Here is a 12,874-nt window from a genome sequence, read left to right as displayed (position 1 = left end):
TTTTATTAGAAGATTTAGATATACTGATGCCTGCCTGCCCTGACCAAATTGATTGAAATCTCCACTGTACAATTGTCTACGTTATGTCTCTCCTTCAACTTTCCTAAATCTCACGGGCTAGGACTGTAAAATTCAAGGCAAAGTAATTAGAAAATTCCTAATTCCAGAGGTTGTACTTACACTGATCATTCCCCTTAATCTCCATTCTGAAATATAACTTTTACAAATACTATTATTTAATAAGCACATTTGGAAAATAAAACTCCCATGGATTCTAGTTGATTAATTAGGCAAATTTGTTTTAGCATATTTGGGGGGATCATAGTTTTAATTTGTGATCCTTCAATGCTTGACATCACTTTCACTCCCCTTTTCAGCAAACATTGTAGTCACAGATGAGCATTTCAATTTGCAGCTGACAGTTTAGGGTTAAGATATGATTCCAGGTAACAGAAGCCAATGAGAGTAGACCCAGTTGATGTTTGTGACATCATCTTTCAGTCGGAATACATAGAAGAGCTGAGGTAGCGTGCAGTTTCAGCCCCAGTGCCATTATGATGGATGTTTACATCTCTTCATTGAGAGCCAATTATCTCGCTTTTGTGTGAGGCCCAAGAATCACTCATGCTGCCAGGCTGCACAGAGCACTGTTGGATCTAGCTGAACGAATTGTTTTCTCTGTCTCTGGTAAGAAGCCTCTTCTGTTTTAGCTTCTCTTTTAAAATAAAGGTGGATGTGTCTAACAGGGAAACAGTATTGGACACTGGAACCAGGTCGAACAGGATTATTATCTCCTAAGCTTTTACTAAAGCCATGTTTTGCATTATTAAAAGGAAGAATGTATTTAGCAAATTGAAATGGAAAAGAAAATGCTAACGTGCACCTGGCAAACTAATTTGCAGCAGGAAATGAATGGTAGGTAAATTCAGCTTTTCTTTAGAAAGAGAGAAGTAACTGCTACTATAGAACCATTATTTTGAATTTAATATGTATATATATATATGCATACAACTCTGCTTCATTTATTTATATTTGATTATTAGTAGCAAAGAGTAGAGATAGAAGGAGTTAGGTAGTATTGCTGTAATTTAAAATGAATCAAAGTTTCTAATTGTTAAATGATAGTTCTTTGGGACAGTTTTCCAAAGTTGTGTCTATACAGAAAAAGCAAAATTTGTCAAGTGGGCAAAGGTTTCAGCTTTTGAAAAGAAAATGTAATACTTTGTGATTCCTACTTATCATTTTATCCTAAGGAAAAGATGATAGCAAACAGTTTTAAAGAAGATGTGTTTTTTTGTTCTGAAATTGAGATGTTAAAATTATTTTAACTGCTCTTGAATGCATAACAAGATGCAATTTTTATGTAGCTACATAATTTTAAAACCCTGAAAATAAAGATTTCCAACATTTAATCATTTATCAGTAGTGATGTTTATTTCTGAGGATCCTTGCAATATTGTAGCAAAACAAATACATTTGCAGCTGTTGAACTGCTGTGGCTGGAGTGATTGACTCTGACAGGGAGCCTGAAAAATTCAATACAATAAACGCTTTTAACTGACTGAGAATGTTTCATGTGCTTCCAGATGTAGAATTCAATAATACTTTTAACTCCTCCTATCATCACACTATAAAGTAAGAGACTGTTGCTATTTAAAGCTGAACACAGTTATTTATGAAGTGAAGAAACAGAAGAGTGTAAATGGTCATTATTAAATCTAACACAGTGTCTTATTTTAATAATATCTCCATTTATTCTAGGGTAATAAAACTTTTGAGTAATTGCTTGCTCATCACACTTTGGTATGCTTAGGATTTTCAGATTTATTTTTACACTGTCATTGATGTAGAATATTTTCACATGTGCAAAATAGTATTTTTTGATAATTAGAGATCAGGGATTGGCAGTGTTCAAGTTCTTACAGACAGCAGGGGTTTCTCAGCTATGTCACACTTCTTATCTTCCACTCGCCCAGTCCTGTTTGGCAGTTCTTGATCTTACCGTTGTTCAATTTGCCCCTTTCAGTCAATTCAGGTCTGAATAAAACTGAATTTATGAAGTGTCAGATGTATATTATTGGAGTTTAAGAACGGAAGTGTTGTTTCAGCAATAACAATATATTATCAGGCCAAACTCCAAAGCTTACAAATATGCTTCTGAAGTTACTATTTCACAGGCAACCATATGTTGACATATTCTGTAATTTTCAAAATCTGAAAGTAGGAATCTAAAGGTTTTAATGGTGTTGATCTGAAGGCATAATGATTCACGGCTTTGAAATGAAGATTTTCTTTTTTTTATTAATACTTTAAAGCGGAGCCAAACAACTCAAAAGTATTGACTGCCATTTTCACAGGGTATCAGAGTTGACCAAGGGAAAAGCTTTTTTCTTAACAATTAATTCTCTCGTAATCTGTTTATACCATTCTGTCAACAATGAAAAAAGTCTTCAGTCAATGGATGGTTGGGACATTTAGCTTTAGTTTCTTCTGAATTTGAGTGCTTCTCCTAGTGTTAACCATTTTAATCACAAAGGCACTGTTTTGGTACTGCTTGCAGAATTAAAATTATCTCCATGTTTTTCTTCGAATAAGTTTGTATAATATGGATATACATGATATGATTACCTGGCTCATGGACTTCATTGGCAAACATTTTGTTCTACTATTATTATTTTTTTATAAACAGATGAAGCATCAATGGGATCATAACAATTTCTCCATGCACTGAACTCTCTAGAAAGGACTCTAAGTGCAGCACTGCATTGGTGAAAGATGCATGATGCTTCATGCACTGCTGTTTTCCTCACCTTCTTTCTAATATATATATGTCCTTTGCCCTGTGCTACAGCATTTTCATCATAGTGTTGCCTTTTATTGCATCTTTGTTCTCTATGATCGCATCCAATTTTTTGAACATGTGCAACTAAGTTAAATGTTATTAAGTGAGAGATTTTTAGGTCTTAGAGATGGAAAAATGTGTAGTAATTAAAAGACCCTATTACCCCATCTCAAGTTCTTTGCATAGTCTAGGTGCTCATGGTGGTGCATTTTTTTTTTAATTTGCTCCTCAAATCATGTTTTTACTTATTCCAAAATAATACTTTTTTCTCTGTCTTAATCCTCTCTCAAAACTTAGTTTAATCTAAGTCCCTTTCTTTAGCCTTTTTAAGTAATTGAATGTATACCATTTATTTTTATATTTTCTCAAATCAAGACTTGGTTATAGCATGAATTCTATGCTTATCTCAACACTGTGAAATTATGGACTCCCCAGGCCAACTTTTTAACCTAAGTCGAAAATATAATTAGTAACCTTCCTGGAGAAAATGAGAATAATTTGGGCTTTTATTTGTGTGTGAATGTATGGATATCTGTGTCTTTTTTCTAGGAGCATAAGTATAATAGTTATATGTACTTTAAAGTTTAAAAGGTGTTGTCTTGGACATAATATCATTTATTCTTTTTTTTTTTTACATGGGCAGGCATCGGGAATCAAACCCAGGTCCTCGGGCATGGCAGGCAAGCATTCTTACCTGCTGAGCCACTGTGGCCCGCCCTCATTTATTCTTAACAATACATCCGTGATAAGTAATTGATATTTGGCAGCTAAGGAAATAGAGATGAATAGTTTGTAACTTGTTGCCAAAGATCACCAGGCCAATAAATCAGTAAATGGAGAAGTCAGGACTCAGAAACAGGTTTTAAAATTTCAATGCCTCAGATCAATTAGTCAGTCTCAATCACCCACTACCCTATTCTAGCAGGCATTTAGATATTAATTTATTTACTTACTTATTCAATCAACTCTGTGCCAGGCACTTTTCTGGGTGCTTCGGATATGAAAATGAAAAACATGAAAGATCTTTGCCCTTGAGGATATTGTGTATTTCTTTTTTCTGTCTATCTGGAAAGCTCTCATCTATCAAACACTACAAACATAGAATGTATTTTAAGGTGGGTAGGAATAAAATGTTGAACTTGCTAAGAAGTAAAGAATAGTTGAGGAATGGACTTCATTGGATTTCTTGGGTTTCTTTATGTCTTTAAGTTCTCAGGTATGTTCTGACCTAATATAAACTTTTAAATGTTTTGATTGTTATTAAAATGTTTATCAATTATTTTACAACTTATATTAAATATTCTATTCTATTCTGAATATGACCATTTCAACTTTACAAAAATAACATACTTATATTGGAATGGATTCCAAGAATTATTTCACACATTTAGGAACAAAGTTATCTTATACGTGCAATATACTTGCAAGCAATCTAGCTTTATACTTAATCTTCTTTTATAATAAAGTCATTTATTGTCATAGGGAATCAATTTTACAGTTTGATTTTAGATAGGGTTTAAAATAGGAGAGTGAGAAGTGTAGGGATTTTACATCTTTTCTTAAATTAGGAAATTAGCAATTTTTTTTCCAAGTGATAGTAGTTTGTGTTTGAATAAACCAAATAAGAGATTGTCTGCAGTTTAACATCCATTTTTCACTTGGCAAATATTAATGCTAGCTCTTAGGACTATTGAAGTAAAATTCGTATTTACTATCTATTGGATTTATTACAGATGCTCTAGTGTTTTTAAAAGAAATTGCCTGAAATCTAACCTCCTCAAAGAAAATCAATCTGTACATAGAACATATCAGTTGAAGATAAACTATTTTAGATGGTATCATTTAATTAGCCACTGAAGAATATATCTAGTGACATACATATAAATTGTGGAACAATCCAGTTACTTGCACATGCTTTATTTAGTACGAAACATGTTTTTCTTGTATAATATTACAAAATGATAAAGTAATAGTCTTGAAGTACGTCCCCTTACTAATAGTTGAAATGTGCAGAATGAGGGAGTAAAATTAGAGTGCAGTGAATAGAGTATGAATGTCTAATTTTTAAATCTCCTTTCCATCTCTGCCTCAGAAGCCTGGACCCAGGAAGGCAGCCCAAGCAGGGGTTAATAGGGAATTGATTTTATAGTTTGATTTTAGTTTATCAATTATTTTACAACTTAGTGTAGTATAAATAGGAGAGTGAGAAGTATAGGAATTTTACATCTTTTTTTAAATTTTAAAGACTTTTCCAGTCCTTTTAGAGCTAGACTCAGAGGAGCTTGCCCACATTAGAACTGTATAAAATGAAAATATAATCCAAGGATCATAAACAGCAGATGCTTTGATAAGGGGTTTAACAAGACACTGAGCCTGGAATTTAACTACTTATACCTAAGAACATTCCACAATTAATTTTGAGGAATTTTTTGACGCATGAAATTAAACTGATATGAGAAGCGCTATTTTTTTAAAGCTCAATTATACTAAAAGCAGAGGATTGCTTGTTCTAAGATACTGGTTTTGATGGCAAGAAACCGAGCCTGGTTAAAAAAATAGCCTTCAAGCAGTCTTCACTGAGAAGACCCTCTTCTGCTTTTGCACTACGGAGCCCCATAAAAACTTCCAAGCTGTACCGCAGCATTGGGAATCGATGTGCAAAATAACTTTTTGCTAAATCTGAGTATACATACTGGTACAGCCAAGTCAGTCAGAGGAAATATTGAGCCAGGTGAAACTTAGAATATGATATAAACCAGAATAAAATCTACTGTGACTGATAGAAAGGTATAGCATAAAGTTTATTTCTAATAACATCCCTTTATTAGAGGTACGTAAAAGAGTTTGATCAGTTTAGCACACAGTTCTACCATGTAGAACACGAAAATACCAGTTGCTTTCTAGGCACATTGTTGGTTGCTGTTTTGCTTGTCTGCATGCACTGTGGTAATAATGAAGTCTCTGGGACCACAACACCTGAGTAAAATTTTTTGCCAAACCCTTCTGTGGTTCATTCCCTCATATGGAAAATATGAAAGTTGCTACCATATAGAGTTAATCTTATAAGCACTGAAAATAGTGTCTAGCATGTATTAAATGCTCAATATACTTTACAATAAGTGCTGATTCTTTTCAGCATTTTCATTATTATTGACTTGCTAGCCTTGGGATTCTTTTTCATTTTTGGTGTTTATGTGTTAATTGATTTGGGAGTCTCGCTAAATGTTCTGATATTTGCAAATACAGAAATTCTGGCATACCACAAACACAGAATTTGGGGATGCAATCATATTAATTACCCTTTAAAAGTTGATTTTAATTGCGGGAGACTTTAGTGCTAGACATAGTTTTAGCATACTGCATATGAGATTGCAGTTATACCTTAGACTTCATATTTGTATTACAAAAAATTGGATTACATACATTTTAGAAGCTGTTTCTAACTCTGAAATCTTGTGATTTGGGATGTGCATGTGTATTTAGCACAAATGGAAAGTCTTATAGCTTTATCTTTTATGCTATTAATTTTTATGAATCAATAAGAGTATGAAACTTTGTGCTATTATGATTCTATTGGTTCTAATATATGTAAAGAGCAATGCTCTCCTGCTTTCCAATGGCTCATTGTGTCACATGGGCAATGAAGTAGTGATATAATTAAGTTAAAGTCCTTGTAGTAGTTAGGTTCAAGTATCAACTTGGCCAGGTGATGGTGCCCAGTTTTTCTGTTGCTGCGGACTTAAATCATCAACATGTGAATTTCATCTATGGCTGATTACATCTGAGGTTGGCTAAGGAGAGGGCCTTCCTCAATGAATAATGTTTAATTTAATTAGCTGTAGGCTTACAAGCTGAGCTCAGCACAGCTCCGAGGAGTTCAGCACAACCCAGCAGAGCTCACCTAGGAGCTCAGACCCACACATTTGGAGATGCAGAAAGGAATCACCCCAGGAAAAGCTGTTTGAACCCAGAAGCTGGGATGGGAGGCTAGCAGACGCTGCCATGCACCTTTCCATGTGACAGAGGAAATAAGATGAAAGCTACCTGCCTTTCCTCACAAGAACTGTAAATGTGTAACTAAATAAATCCCCTTTATAAAAGCCAAATCCATCTCTGGTGTAGTGCATTCCAGCAGCCTTATCAAACTAAAGCACTCCTTCTCTAACTCATGCTGTTCTGTATTCCTAACACACATCAAAGGCAAAATAAGAGTATCTTTAACTTTAAAAATTCTCTGTGGATATGCACACAAAATGAAGCATCTACCATGTGCCAATATTACATCAAGAGAGAAACAAATAGAAAAAGATAAAAAAAACTTCATCTCCAAAGTTTATAGTCTTTTAGTAGAAAGAAGGTGTTAATGCATGTGTGAAACATAAAAGAACAATCCAATCATTCCACTAATATATTTTTTCTTCACTTAAATATGCTGTGTCTCATCTGCAAATTACTGAAAGCATAAGCACACAATTATTGAGTGCCTGTAATGTGCCAACAATGAACAAAGCACCACTGCTGCTCCCAAGAGGTTCATGGTTTGGAGGTCAAGACAAAGTTGATAATAAATATGTTTAATACATTGTGAGAAGCTTCATATTAGAGGTGTGTGCAGAAGGCTGGAGGAACATAGACATGGGGTGATTTATTCTACCTGAGAAAATCGGAAGAGTTGTAAAGATTAAGAAGTCATTTAGCTGAGTTTTTAAAAAAGAGTAGAGATTTTTCCAGTCAAGGTGAAAAAAGGTTATTTCAGGCAGGGGAATTAACAGCAAATACAAAGTCTAAATGTGAGAGCAAGCATAGTATATTTAGATATGTACAAGGTGTTCAGTATGACTGGAGGTGGGAGGGGTGAGGAACTAAATATTAGCACCAAAGAGCTAGATCAAAATGCTGTCTGTAAGTAACTAGTAGGGACAAACTAGTCCTTCCTGCATAATTCTGAGCTTTGTTTGGAGGGTTAAATTGTGTTGTTCTAACTTTAAAATTATAGAATTTCTGTGATGAGATAGTTCAAGGTAGTTTAGAGTAAATGAGGAAGACTTCCTAGAAGAGACATGAGGCAGAATTAGCAGCTATTTAAAGCAGTTTGACACACCAAAGGAAAATGAAAGGCCAAGAGAACCCAGTTCGTATATATCAACTAACGTTATAAGTTTTCCCATTCTATTTATTTTAAATAATGAATGATATCCAGTGTAATTGCTAATTAATCAAGAATACAACAGATAGTCACAAATGACATATTTGAAAGGAATATCAGAGTTTGAAAAGAGGCCTTGAGTCAGTATTTGTTCACCAATTGTGATCTGGGGCAGATAATCAAAGATAAAAACAGTCTGATTCTGAGATGACAAACTATTTCAATATTAGGCTAGCGTCAGTTGGAAGATCCAGGGGATATGTATTGGTTTGTTAAAGCTACTGAATGCAATATACCAGAAATAGAACTGCTTTTATAGACATAACTTATTAAGTAGTAAGTTTACAGTTTAAGAGTGAATATTAAGGCGTTTTTGCTTAGTATTGTGATATTGTATATGTTTTGTCCCAGTTGTATAGTAATGTTTCAGTCCATCATCCAGCTTTGGCTGCTGAAATCATACAGCTGTGAAGACTTGCCTTTGTTTCTGTTAGACTGCCTTTCAGTTCTGTACTGGGTATCTTAAGTACTGTAGAAAATATGTCACTTCTTTTAAGGCTGTTTTGTAATATATATAAGGACTGGAATTGTGTTTTTAAAGAAAAGCATTCAAGTATGACAATATACTATCTGTGTTTTCACCATTCAAAGTGCTGTTTAGTATTTGAAACTTAAAACTATTTAATATCATTTAATAAAGTGACCAAAATGTAAAAAAAGAGTGAATATTAACCAAAAGATTTGCACCCTGTTCTGAAGAGATTTAGTAAGTTTCCAGTTGTATGCAGGACAGTTGAGTAGTGTTGGGCCAAAAAAAAAAAAAGTGCCTGTATTGTTTTCTATTTACAGAGTCAGTGTGGTTTAAGGTGATTTGTGTAACTGCCAAGTTGACAAGGGGTGGACAGTGATGGTCAGGTTCATTTTTCAACTGGGCCAGAAAATGGTGCCCGGTTATCTGGCCAAGCAAGCACTGTCCTATTTGTTGCTGTGAGGACATTTTGTGGGCTTAAATCATGAGCACATTGTTTGTATCATGGCTGATTACATCTTCAGTTGGCTAAAGGAATTGTCCTCTGCGATGAGTGATACTTAATCTAATCATTTGAAAGTTTACTAAAGGGAATTCAGGAAAAGAACCTTTCTCTCTGTCTCTGCTTCAGCCAGCCAGCCTCTCCTGGGGAGTTCATTGAGGACCTTCATCAGACCTGCCAGCTCGAGGCCTGTCTTAGAGATTCTGGACTTTTCCATCCCCACCGTTGCATGAGATACTTTTAGACATCTCATATTTACAGATCTCTCCTGTTGGTTCTATTTTCCTGAGAAACCTAACTAATATGGGAAATAACTCCCATTTTATTGGATAGCTTAATTCATTTTAGTTATTTTTAAAATTACTTGAATAAAATGATATAAAAGCAATTTATTAAATAATTACTTTAAAAGGAAAATGAATCATTTTTTCATTTGCTTCATGTTTTAGGATATTCTCGGGCAGTAGGCAATTTATGGTAAACACCAATTAGTGATGGGGAAAGATGGAGAGAAAGAGACAATAAGCATAGAGAGTAGATGACACACTAACAAGTTTTCACAGGTGTACCACAAGACCATCTGTTCTAGTTTGCTAGCTACTGGAATGTGATGTACCAGAACAGAATGACTTTTAAAAGGGGGAATTTATTAAGTGATAAGTCCAAAGTTCTAAGACCAAGAAAATGTCCTAACTAAAGCAAGGCCATAGAAATATCTAATCTAAGGCATCCATGGAAAGATGCGTTGATTCAAGAAGGTCGATGACGTTCAGGGTTTCTCTCTCAACTGGAAAGGCATGTGGCAAACATGGCAGCATCTGCTAGCTTTCTCTCCTGGCTCCTGGCTTCCTGTTTCATGAAGTTTCCCCAGGGACATTTTCCTTCTTCATCTCCAGAGGTCTCTGGCTGCACGGGCTTAGTAGTTCTTTCCAAAATGATTCCTTCTTAAAGGGCCCCAGTAAGCAACCCCACCTTGAATAAGTGGAGACACACCTCCATGGAAATCATCTGATCAAAAGTTACCACCCACAATTGGGTGGGTCACATCTGCATGGATAATTTAAAAACTCCCACCCAGCAATAGTGAATGGAGATTAAAGGACATGGCTTTTCTGGGGTCCACAAATTCAAACCAGCACACACTATGTTAGAATATTTTATTCTGTTTTTTTTTTTTTTTTCTATTTAACTTAGACAAAAAAAAAAAAAAAGGTGAGTTTCCAATCTGGAGAAAGAGATGACCACCAATGAGACCATAACTGATTAGATGTTGTCTATAGCCTCTTACAACTACAATGCCAAACACACTCTACTCTGGTAGGTGGCGGATATAAGAGATGTGATGTTGATATTATATCAAGAAAATTGGTGTCATGTCAAGCTACCAGAAATAATAAAGCAGGCCACCCCAGGAAAAGCAAGACAATTTTTCATGTACCTCTAGGGAAACTACTTTCTGACTGAGAGCTATTGCTTGCCTAGATCTTGAGTATCTACTCTCAGAGAAATATGGTATAAGGTAGTTCACTTTACATCAGGAAGGAAAACATGGTACTGAGGGTAGGAAATAGGCAGAAGCCTTGAGGCATAGAGAAGTGGAGGTTCCAGAAGGTAAACATTTTAAAGAAATGGGAATTGTAACAAAATTTCCACCAGTAGATAGAGTTGCAATAACTAATCATAGGAAATGCTTGATTCTCTTGATGTCAAGGATTCTGCCTAATTTTTCTTTGAATGCCTATGGTATAGAAAACAGTTCACCATATGTTTGTTAAATGACTGCCTGACTGCTTGAGGGAGGGAGGGAGGGATGGCAGAGGGATAGAGGGAAGGAAGGATTGAAAATATATTTCTCTGTGTATATAATGGATTTGTTAAGTTTCAGATGGCCATTAAAGAACAAAGATGTACTTTTTAGCTATTGGATATATAAGACTAGCATTGAGAAGAAATATTTAATAATTATCTTCTAATGTGGACAAGTTGTTGCAAAGCACCATGACCACATGATATCAACTAGAGTTGAGTCTTTAGGGAATTCCACTATTTATAGATTGTAAGAAGGTAGAGGAACTAACAACAGAGATTCAGAATGAAATGCCTTTGAGCAAAGGGGAGAACTACCTTCTAGACTATTAGAACTACCTCCTAACTTTAGATCAAGAAGGAAAACATGATCCAAAGTGTAGGAAACATACTCAGATTTTTAGGTAAGTATTTAATACTACAGAAACATAAAATCTGAGCATCACGTTCATGTTTTTTACTCTCCACAAATTCTCTCTCCAATCTCTGTCATCTGAATCTCTTCAATGGCTTCCATTTGTGCTGGTTTGAAGCTATTACGTACCCCAGAAAAGCCATGTCCTTTATTCCTCATTCAGTATTGCTGGGTGGAATCTTTTTTGATTGTTTCCATGGAGATGTGACCCACTCAATTGTGGGTGGTAGCATTTGATTAGATGGTTTCCTTGGAGATGTGTCTCCACCCATTCAAGGTGGGGTTGCTTACTGGAGCCCTTTGAAGAAGGAACCATTTTGGAAAAAGTTTTAGAGCCACCAGAACTGACAGAGCCACCAGACCCACCAGAGCCCCCACAGCCAAAGACCTTTGGAGCGAAAGGAAAATACCCCCTGGGAAGCCTTATGAAATGAGAGAAAGTGAGCAGATGTCACCTCATGCCCTCCCAGCTGAGAGAGGAACCTTGAACATCAATGACCCTTTCTTTGGAGTTAAGATATCTTTCCATTGATGCCTTAATTTGGACATTTTCATGACCTTAGAACTATAAACTTGCAACTTAATAAATTCCCCTTTAAAAAGCCATTTCGTTTCTGGTATATCACATTCCATCAGCTTACAAACTAAAATACTATTTCTTATAGATTAATGGCAAACCAGTGTGGTCTCCACAGCCTAGTATGATCTGCTCTGTGTGCTCCAGAACCATTGCCTCCTTTGAATGTCTCCCACAATCTGTGCTCTGTCCCATGAAGTAGCCTTTACTAATGACATACTCTTTCATTAGCAGGTTCCTTTCACCCTTTACCTGCTTAACTCCTACCCATCATTAAGATCTCAGGTAAGAAAGTGCATCCTTAAATAAGTCCAGCTTAACTTCTCTGACCAGATCAGATCTCCCCAAAACAAACTCTCAAACCAATATTTAACACTTTCAAAATTTGCAATTCATGCTTTGTTGGTTGATTTAATAATAAAGCTAGTCTTACATACTAGATGATGATCTTCATAAAAGTATTAACAGAATCTATTTTGAATCACCCTTGGATGTCCAGCATGCATCACACCATCTAGAGTAAGAATAGTAGCTAAATAAATATGATTCAATGAATGAATACTATAAGAAACCAGGAGCTGGCCAAAAAGAAAAAAAAAATGCCATATATAACTATATATAGCTCCAAGTATAATGGATGCTACTAAAACTGGAACAAGTATAATTGATAATGTAGCTGCGAACTATATAAAAGGCAACAGAAAGACAACTTCACTTTAAATTGAAGAGAAGGTCACTGGTGGCCTTAAAACAAATAGTCTGAAAAACTAGACAGCAAGGAGTCTAGCAGGGAATTGGTACTTAAGAATTGAAGTCATGTTCAAGCAACTTAGAAATAAAAAGAAATAAAGCCTTGCTGGACAACCTGCTGAACAGAACTATCAAATAATGACCCTTCAGAAATGGACAAATTATTTTGTGGATGGACATGTCAAATACAATGCAACACTTACCCTTCAAAATTGATCTTCATGAATTGTACCAACATACTTATAGTTAATGTTTAAAGAGTTTACTAACTCTAGCTCATATATTGAAAACATCATGATGGTCAGAA

At 35.3% G+C, this 12,874-nt stretch overlaps 1 long non-coding RNA gene across 1 annotated transcript in view; it reads left to right on the top strand.

The window, feature by feature from the left end:
• The first annotated feature begins 427 nt into the window (after nt 1-427).
• LOC143690263 (uncharacterized) overlaps nt 428-12,874 on the top strand; it is a 231,110-nt gene continuing 218,663 nt past the window's right edge. The window contains exon 1 of the long non-coding RNA XR_013179088.1: nt 428-687. This is a non-coding gene — a long non-coding RNA (uncharacterized LOC143690263). The remainder of the gene's footprint in view (nt 688-12,874) is intronic.

This window comes from Tamandua tetradactyla, chromosome 7 (genome assembly GCF_023851605.1).
Source record: "Tamandua tetradactyla isolate mTamTet1 chromosome 7, mTamTet1.pri, whole genome shotgun sequence".
NCBI lineage: Eukaryota > Metazoa > Chordata > Mammalia > Pilosa > Myrmecophagidae > Tamandua > Tamandua tetradactyla.
The sequence above is the reverse complement of the archived record's forward strand: the minus strand, read 5'-3'. Positions and strand labels throughout refer to the sequence as shown.